Below are 9,452 nucleotides of genomic sequence, written 5' to 3' on the forward strand. Positions count from 1 at the left end.
CCAGAGGTCTGGTCTAATCAGTTCTACCAAGAAAGTGCTTTCTCTGAGAGCAAATCTTACAAAGCCAAGAGTTTTTGCTTGTTGGTTTGGGCTTTTTTAGGGGTTTTTCCTTGTTTGTTGTTGTGGGTTTTTTTATTGAGTCCAAATTAGTTCACAGTCATGATTTATGGAAGAACAGTAAGGGCTGAGTTTATGATTCTGTGGGTGTTAAGAGGGTATAGCAAAGACCCCCAATGCACAGGCAGCTAGCCAGTTGCAGGAAGCTTGTTCAGGGCAAGAAACACCAGTCAGAAGATGGAGTGGAGCTTTATTTAGGGGTCCAAGTACCCCAAAACATCACTCGTATTACTGGCTGCATGGTACACAAAGTTCCTGGCTGACTGCAGACTAATTACAAGACAGCATGCAGGATTTGGGTGTCCCACCACTGAACATCCTAAGAGGTAAGGTTCATGTAACTCACTTATCAGTGTAACCATTAACAAACTGCCAATTTTTATATCTTCATTTATCCTTCTGATAGGGCAGCCTTAAAATTCTGATCTCATTCATCTTCCACACCCAGCAGGAATATCAGGCAGCTCAAGTTTAAGTGTTTATATGTACATTTGGCAGGAGAAGGGAGATGGGGTAGCTGGTTCTTAAAAAGGTGCTGTACCACAGCCTGAGGGGGAAATCTGCTTTCAGAGCACCTCCTGGCATCTAGATCCTCCTCCTTTACTGTGCTCAGTGCTATGGCCAGCTGTGTGTTGGCTATTTTGTAACATTCCGTACACGTGTGGCAAATTAATTTCAATTGATCTCAGTAAAACTCACAGCCACGTCTGGAAACTCGCTGAACGAGGTAAGGTATATTTGCAGGGATGGTACAAAGCGATCTAGCATTAGGCTTGACTTGATTTATCATCCTCACTGCTGATTAAGAAGAGTTGAAAAGTAGAACATGCTTTGCAATGTGACATTTTAAAATTATTCTAAACTCCTTGCAGAAGTCTTAGAGAAAAAAAAAAAAAAGGGGTTTATGGGTCTGACTGAACATAAAAATGAAGACACAGTGTAGAAAATAATTCATAGAATAAAGCACAGACAAATGTGGGCACAATAAAACACAGGAAAAATAGTCCTAAATTATCTGGGTCATTCTCCAGGATGCTCTGAGGAGCCACTATAAATCTGTATGAATGATATGTTAAGGTGATTTCACAGAGCTCATATTAGCTGGAGAAAATCAATGGCTTTATGCGCACATGGAAACATATCTTACAGAAATGAATAAAAAAAATGTGGGTTTCACTATGGATTTCTCCTTGCTTCAGAGACATCCACAGGAAATAAAGCAATCAGATTTAAAAAACACAGCAGCTATGAACCCTATCTTTTAGATTGAATCAAAAGGTTTTAAAATTTCTTCTTCCTCTTTCTTCATGTACTGAGGGGAATCATTTAGATGAAATTTCCATTCAAAATAGCTTTTACAATTTCCCCCTCGGGGAAAGAGGGAAGTCTCAGTAGGAGCTGAGAGACTACAGTGTGCTAGGTGAGAAATAGCTGGTTGGAAAGTGTCATATATTAAACAAATTTCATCTCAGCAGCCCCTGCCCTGCTGAAGGTTCCAGAAAAGAAAAATTACAAGGAGTGAAGTGAAATGATAGGAGGTAGAAAAAACTCTTTCCTATTGCTGGTGTAAAAGGAGTTCAGCTTTTGTCCTTATAAGCACAGATGACAGACAGGGAGCAGCAAGGAGTCAAGGCAGCATTCAGCAGCTCCTGTTTTAATTTCCTCAGCAGCAGTGTCACAGCTGTGCTGAGAAAAGGAGACCAGAGACCCCAGAGCCTCCTCTCCTCACCACTGAAAAGAGGCTGTGCTGGCTTCAGATAGCACCACAGCCAATATGACATCTGCAGGAAGTTATACAACTTGGGGATTTAAGGTAGCTAGCAGATAAATGATGAAATAATCTAAAGATGCCATGTAAATAAGAGATATTATATGTGGACTAATGCTGTATCTGTAGCTTACTCCTGTGAAAGCAAACATCACTGCCAGAGTCCATGGCAAAAAGCGTGGATTTAGGGGAAACTTCTAAGTCTCAGAGGGAATGGTGCTTTAGTCATGTATTTCTAAATGCTGCCAATTAGCGTCCTGAAACAGAACCATCATCATCGTGTCAAAACATATCTCTTGGAAAAGTTAAGTAGTAGATCTTGCAGCCAAAATACACCTTGGATACTTCAATATGTTGAGATTTTCACAGGAAAGTTTTCAGTTGTCAGGAGCTTTTATGTTTTGCACATTCTTTGGTAAAGAAGGAACACACAATTACTGCATTTTCTGGTGTCACCGAGAGCTCTGTCCTGCAGGATGGCACAGGAGGACAGTGGTGGGGGAATGGGATTCTATGAACTTGTCCTAAAGCTTTTACTGATATAAGAAAATCCCATGACGTGTTCTTAATTCAGCAGATCTCTAGAAGAAACATCTCCCATTGAAGAACTTCCAGCTTGATCTTTTGCTATCTAAATCTTTTTAACACTGCCTATGAGACAGAGTGGTTTTTCAGACATGAGGAGACAGAAACTTATAAGACACTACTACTTTCTACTGCTCTTCACATTTACTTTGTTTGGAAAATCAGAGATTCTGCAAACTATTTTTTGCTGAAGTCATCTGGAGTTGATGACTGTATATGTTGTAATGTTGGCTGTACTCTAAATTCACCCCTTTCTTGCCTGAAGATTAAAGGCAACGCCAGCTCTGCAATATGATGAAGACAACCTGGTCTGGGTCCTCCACGTCCTCTTTTTGGCAGGAACAGAAACCACAGTGACCACTTTGCACTGGGCACTGGTCCATATTTTGACTTATTCCAGAAAAGATGGGAGACTAATGAAGTCACATGGAAAAAACAGCTTGGATTGTGCTTTCTCAAAGAACACACCAAGGTCAGCACAAAGGTAAACACTTGTAAAACTGCATCCTGTTGGAAATTCATACTCTCTGAGCTGACAAACACACCTGATTTATTGAGCATCATGGGCTCATCCAAGCCCCTTAGCTTCATCTTGCTGCCTTGCACCTTGGCAAGAAGTAGCCACTCTTTCTTCCTTTCCGTGAGAGTCAGGATGAATGCAGAGAGAGCCGGGCATGCAACAAGCCTGTGTAAGATAACTGGAGAGTACAATGTCTCTGCAGCTGTGCTGTGAGCACAACCAGTTCCCCAGGCCTCTCCCAGGGTGGTCCTGATGAGACAACAGCACTGACAAATTGCACATTAACTGAGAGAGGGGAAACTCCCATCCTTAACATACAGCTGCAACATGGGATCAAAGGAGCACCTTCCTTACAGGCCACCACTGTCCTCCAGTACAGCCTGTTCCATGCAGTGGCAGACCCCCTGAATGTCCTTCTGATTCCTGATGCTGAAGATTCTCAGAGAAAGGTTTTATCTGGGGGAGAAAACAGTACTGGCAGCTCCTGGGCTTTTGAGAAGCATTTCGCAATGCTTCATTGTCTTTCATAATGTTTCTGAGGAATAACAAATTCAATAGATTTGTTTTCAGTCTTCCATAATGTTCTCCCATTATTATGTCTCTCCAGTTCTGAGCCATCCATACACTTTATACCTGCAAAATCTTATTAGGGCATTAGCTGAGGATGTTTTAGTGCATTAGAAGGAAACAATCACCGCAGAGTGTAATACAATTTCTGTGCAGGGTAGTTCTCTGTTTACTGTCACTGGAGTGGTTAACTGGGAATGTATTTGTGACAGCAGCAGCCCGGGGCTCTGTGCTGGAGCTAAAATGATCATTGAGTCTGCCAAAAGAGGTGGTTCTGCCCACTTTTGTCCTTGGCCATGTTCTCACTGCTCAGTGAGGCAGCAGCCAGCAGGTGAGTGTGTTCAGACTGCTGAGCCAGCAGAAAACTATTACTGCAACTAAAACTGGAAGGCTTTCCATCAGATCAGCAAAATGAATCTAGGCACTTATAGCTCTGTGTTGCTGGATCCAACCCTGGTGAAAGGGAAAATGAGGGAATGGGACTCCTTGTTTTCATGGCATCTTGCTTACAGGTAGATTACAGGCTGACTATTACTTGAAACTACATGAAACACCTTGTCCAGGATCACAGAGGAGATTTGCAGCACAGCAGGGAACTGAATCATGTCTTTAAAGTCCAGGCCAATGTCCAGAAGCAGGACACAAGCCTTGTTCTCACTGTGAGAGCTGAAAAGGCACCCATCTCTGTTCACTTGATCCATTCTCCTGCTCACTCTGAGCACAGTGGAAGGGACACACTCCATTGCTGCCCAGATGCCTTTGCCTGGGACTAGATGTGGTTAATTTCCTTGGCTGGCCAAGAGCTCCAATGTGGCTAATGCCTGTGGCAGTGTGGATCTGGGGACTGCAGGCTCTGGGGCTAGCAGGTCACAACTGAGTGAGGAGGGACATGAGAACAGCAGTGTTTTCTAAAAGTCAACGTTTTGTGTGTGTTTTTGTTTCTCTTGTATCTGGATTTCTTTGATATTCCTTAACATCTAGAGGGCCTAAAGGAAACTGCTTCTAAGACTGACACCTATCTCCTTAACCAGCTGTGGACACTGGAGTTCCAAACTCACCATGAAACACTCTTGAAGGTACAGCTTCATTAATATTTTAGCTGTAGATTCCTAATGTATCCTTGGCTAGAATGTAAAAGCAGTTTTTTGCTCCTTCCTGGCTTCAGTCTGAACTATGAGCTTTCCAGGCAGAACTCAAGCTCTGTGTCTCCTTGATGGTCTTTAGAGAGGACTAGTATTGAGTGGAATGGGCCTGTAGCAAGAGTTGGAAGTGGTGTAAAGCACTGAACAGTCACCTGGCCAAAAATAATGTCTGAGGAATCCTGTTATTATGGCACAAGTTACAAAGAGGAAGAAAAGGAAACAGGAAGAATCAGCAAAACTCCTCAATGAGAAGCAGAAAGCAAAGTTTATTTCCTTAAGGAGTTAATTCTGTAGCCCTTATTTTGGGAATACTCCTTGTTGTATCTTGGCACAAGGCATGGAATGCTCCTTGGCAGTAGCCTGACCTGACCAGTGCAGAACCAGTTAAGCAGGTGAGACTGCAGCTCAGTGTGTTACTGCTCCAGGCCAGTCTTTGCTGTTGAGAAGAGGAATGAAGGGAAAAGGATGAAAAAAAGTGATGTTACCTGTGGTGTAACAATATTGAAGGTCATGTTGAGACAAAATTTCCGCTTCCCCAGAGTTCTGCTGATTTTGGGAGTGTAAGTGTCAGTAATCACCAGAGCCACCGTGCACTGCAAAACAACCAAGCGGATGGATTAATGTCTTAATCCATTTAACTGCATAAATGAGCAGCTGCACAGACCTGCAGCCAGGTCACACTGTCTGTAGTCTTTAGTAGGGTAGGGTATTCACACACTGCTTTTCTGGCTTTTTTTTTTTTGTTTGTTTGACAGTGTAGAGGCACATTAATATTATTACTGACAATCCTTAATATGGTCTATACACTGCATCTGCCAAGATGAGCCAGGAGGGATTCCTGCTCAGCATTCAGGCTATGCCCCCATCTCTGTCTGTCCTGGGATATATACTTATATTGATAAAGAGTTGAGTCCCTAAGCCTAGGACATGTACGAGACAAAGTGCATTCCTGTTTTCCTGTGTGTACAAAAGAAAAAAACAGGCTCTGCTGTTTCTTTGGGTACCAAATGGAATCCAGTTCAGGGATTCAGGCATTTGTTTCTTCTTCCCTTTCCACCTTACTTGGACTATTAAAGTAAAAGACTGGACTCCAACTGCTATGAAAGCCATTGTTCAAATTACTGTCCTTTATGGAAAACAGCCATTGCTCCTAGCAAGTGACATCAACCAGGTGCCCATTCATATTTGCATGCATTTTCAGTATGGTCAGCATATTCCAGAATCCCTGGCTACATCTTTGTTTCCAAAAATTGCAAAGGAGGAGGCCTGCATATGCATCTACAGAGATGCAGTCCTGTTTATAGATGTTCTGGGTTCAGCAACACATTATTAGTGGATTCCTAAGACAAGCTGGAGAACTTAACATGTGTTGAAACTGTGCTCAAACTCTTACCAGCTTAACAAATGCCATGTTTTCACCAGTTCCCTGAATATCCCTGGAGCAAAGAGGTGCCTTTTCATTTTTGAAGAGTCCAGCATATATCATCAAAGTGCTGCAACTGCTTGGAATAAGGTCACACTTTATATATAAAGTGACATAAATATGGATATAGTTGCATATGGTGCAGGGACAATCTTTATTCCTTCCTCTGTTTTATACTTTAAAATTCCTAAAACATATGTTCAGAAATCCTTACCTCCTATCCCATACAGTCACAGGCTAGCTGATGTTGTTCCTATCTGAAATCACAAATCTTTGTGCAAGGTAACACTCATCTTCCCTCCCTCAGTGCAATTAAGTCTTTCTCAACTACCCAGGTCAAAGAGTTTAAAACTGGTCTCTAATTTATAGTTGCCAGAGATTTGAATTGCAGAACTACTGGAAACCCAAACTCCAGTGGCAATCAGAAGGATCTATAAGAGTTAAATACTTCCTAAACTGTTCAGGGTACTCAACACATCTCCAAAGAGAAACTCCAGATCAATGACTGATTGAAAAGTTTACCGGCTTTACCAGATCCTCCAGCACAGCAGTGAGTGAACATTACCATCTAATGGCTGCGCCTGCTAATTACAGCTATAATTCCTACTTTAATGGTGGAGGCTGGTCCTTGTGTAAGTACTGATACGCTGAAAAGGCTGTAGGATTGGAAAACAAATAAACATGGAAAGATAATAAAAGCAGAATTTATGATTTTGCAGTATTCATCAATCACCTCCGGTGGGCAAGGTGAATGGAGGAATCCTGCTAAAATGTTTCTGGCTAACATGTCACAGTTGCTGCACTAATGGCTACACGTGCCTCAGACACATGAATAATGACCACCATAAATAATAATCCAATGCATTAGTAACTGTGAAAGCCTTTTAAGATTCTAATAGTGAAACATGATTCCGGCCTCTTTTTTTCCCTGACAGCAGGATGAAATTTCTCCCATCCCTTTCCTGGCCAATGCCAAGGATTGCACCAGTCCCAAGCTTCTCCCCAGTCCCTCTCCACTTTGTTGCAGGTGCCATCTGTGCCAGTGGGCATATCTAGAAGCAGCAGAGATGATTCAGGCTGATGATTGAGAAAGCAGGGACTAGGCATGAAAATCCTGGAAGCCTGGGTTTGGGATGAAGCTTGCTGCTTCACTGAGCTCTTTGTCAGAGGAAAAGGGGAAATATAGATCTGTATGTGCTCATTACAAAAACTCATTCTCCTTATTTCCAGCCCTGCTTTTTCTGCTGGAAGTTGCAATTTCCACAGTAGGTTTGATGAAAGATTTACACAGCTGATGCTTTCACACTGGAGCCTAGAACATCATACCTGACTCATTGCTCTCCTGCTAACCCCTTATGCGAGAAAGTGACAGATGAGAGGTTCCCAAATTGTGCTGATTCTGCACTTTCCTGTAGGATGAAGTCTTGCTCCACTCATTCTAAAGGTTCTAGAAGAATAATCCCCCAGTTTGTTTCTTGATTCCTGCAGTCTCAGCTATTTGTGTAATCCCATGCTAATCAAGAGCTCAGCGTAACAAAGGGTCAGAGCCTACAAAAGAAGTTAAAAATGCAGCTTGTTTTGTTTGTAGGTATGGATCTCTCTGTTCCACTCCCTTCTGCCATCAAATGGATGTGCTTTTTGGATATTGTTTCACTACAGAGGCTGTCATGTGCCAGAGGCTGCTCAAAGGATCCCAGGTCATGGCAGAATTCCATGGCATCTCCTGGCCTCAGGTGAGCAAGGGCTTCCCTGTGATTGTATCAACACCTGGCAGAATTCCTCAGTGAGCTGTGGCATGGAGTGGTTGTTCTTTGCCAAGGCACAGAGAGGAAGAAGAGCTCTTAAATGAACACTGAGCTCTGCTGCAGCCAGCACTCACTGTTGTGCTCTTCCTTCTCAATAATGATCCCTCTGCAACCATTCCTGGCTTACTCTGCCTACAGACCCTTGAATCTCCTGTAACAGCTCCCTTCAGAGAGACTAGCCTGACTTTACATATATAATATGCAGCATCAAATTTGCCATGGGGCCAGAATCAGGTTTTTCCTCTTAGCTTATGCCTTGGAGGGTTTTTTAATAACCCTGATTTCCTGTGTTAGACTGAGCTGCAAGAACCATCCAGAATAAACAGGACAAGCTGACATGAATGTGGCTTTGAGAACTACAGACAAGTGTTGACTTAAAATTTAGGAAGGAATAGGTCATTTGGGAAAGACTTCACTTAGAAAACTTAAGAAAAATTGTATTTAAGGGAATTTAAATCTGCCAGAACTGAAACTGAACTACCAGTGGAAAGCAGGCAATCCAGAAACGTATGGTAATGGTCATCCTTGACACACTTCCCTACAAGATAATTTTTAAAATAATTAAGTGGTCATGCATTTCCTAAAGCCAGACAAGTAACAATTGTGGATCATTGCAATGGTGAGGCACAGTTCAGCTGTGAACATTCAGCCTGTAAGTGCTCTGTGAAACCAAGATGTTCATGGCAGTCCCCTGCTTGTATTTCCAGGTGCAGCTCCAGGACACTTTCCCATCATTGCTGAGGCCCTCGGGCACTTTGTTGACGAGAAGGCTGCTGGCAAAGACACACCTGCAGGATCTATGAGCTCTTACTAAGGCTGTGATCAGGCACCACCAGAAGAGCTGGGTGCCTGCACAGCCACAGGACTTCATTGCTGCATGCCTGAATGAGATGTTAAAGGTAACTAGTAATTGCCTCTTAGGCAGCTGCTACATATTTCAAATGCTTCTAGTTAAAGTATTCCCAGCAGCATTCCTCCTTCCTCTCCTCCTTTTCTTCCTGGGAGATGGTTGAGCTATTTCTTTCTTTGAATTCAACCTAAAACATAAAGAGAGTGATGTTGTTCCACTCTAGACCAAAAGAAAACTTACTGTGTGCTGTCTTCCTCTTCAGCAAGATCATATTTTTTAACAGAAAAGAAGACTGCTGCTCCACCAACTTAGTATGGAGCCTGTGATGAAAAACAGATCTGTTGCTGGGAATTTGCTACGCCATTAAAACAGCCTTAAATCGCACTGCCTGTCTCCTGTGTGCAGGCAGAGGATGGCACACTCTCTCCATTCAGAGTGCAGTGATCACAGATCTCTTCAGAGCAGGCTCAGGCACCACCTTCACTTTGTGCTGAGCACTCCGTGATGGTGTAGCTGGAAGTGCAAGGTGGGAAATGTGTGTAGCTGCACATGTGTTGTGTCCTTGCTCATGGCTCATGATTCAGCTGCCCTGATCCTCCACTGTAAGGTGGCTTAGGAATTTCGAGTTCTGCATAGAGTGTGCACATCAACAAATCTTGAATGCTCATTATTAGT

The sequence above is a fragment of the Vidua chalybeata genome, chromosome 10 (genome assembly GCF_026979565.1).
Source record: "Vidua chalybeata isolate OUT-0048 chromosome 10, bVidCha1 merged haplotype, whole genome shotgun sequence".
Classification (NCBI taxonomy): domain Eukaryota; kingdom Metazoa; phylum Chordata; class Aves; order Passeriformes; family Viduidae; genus Vidua; species Vidua chalybeata.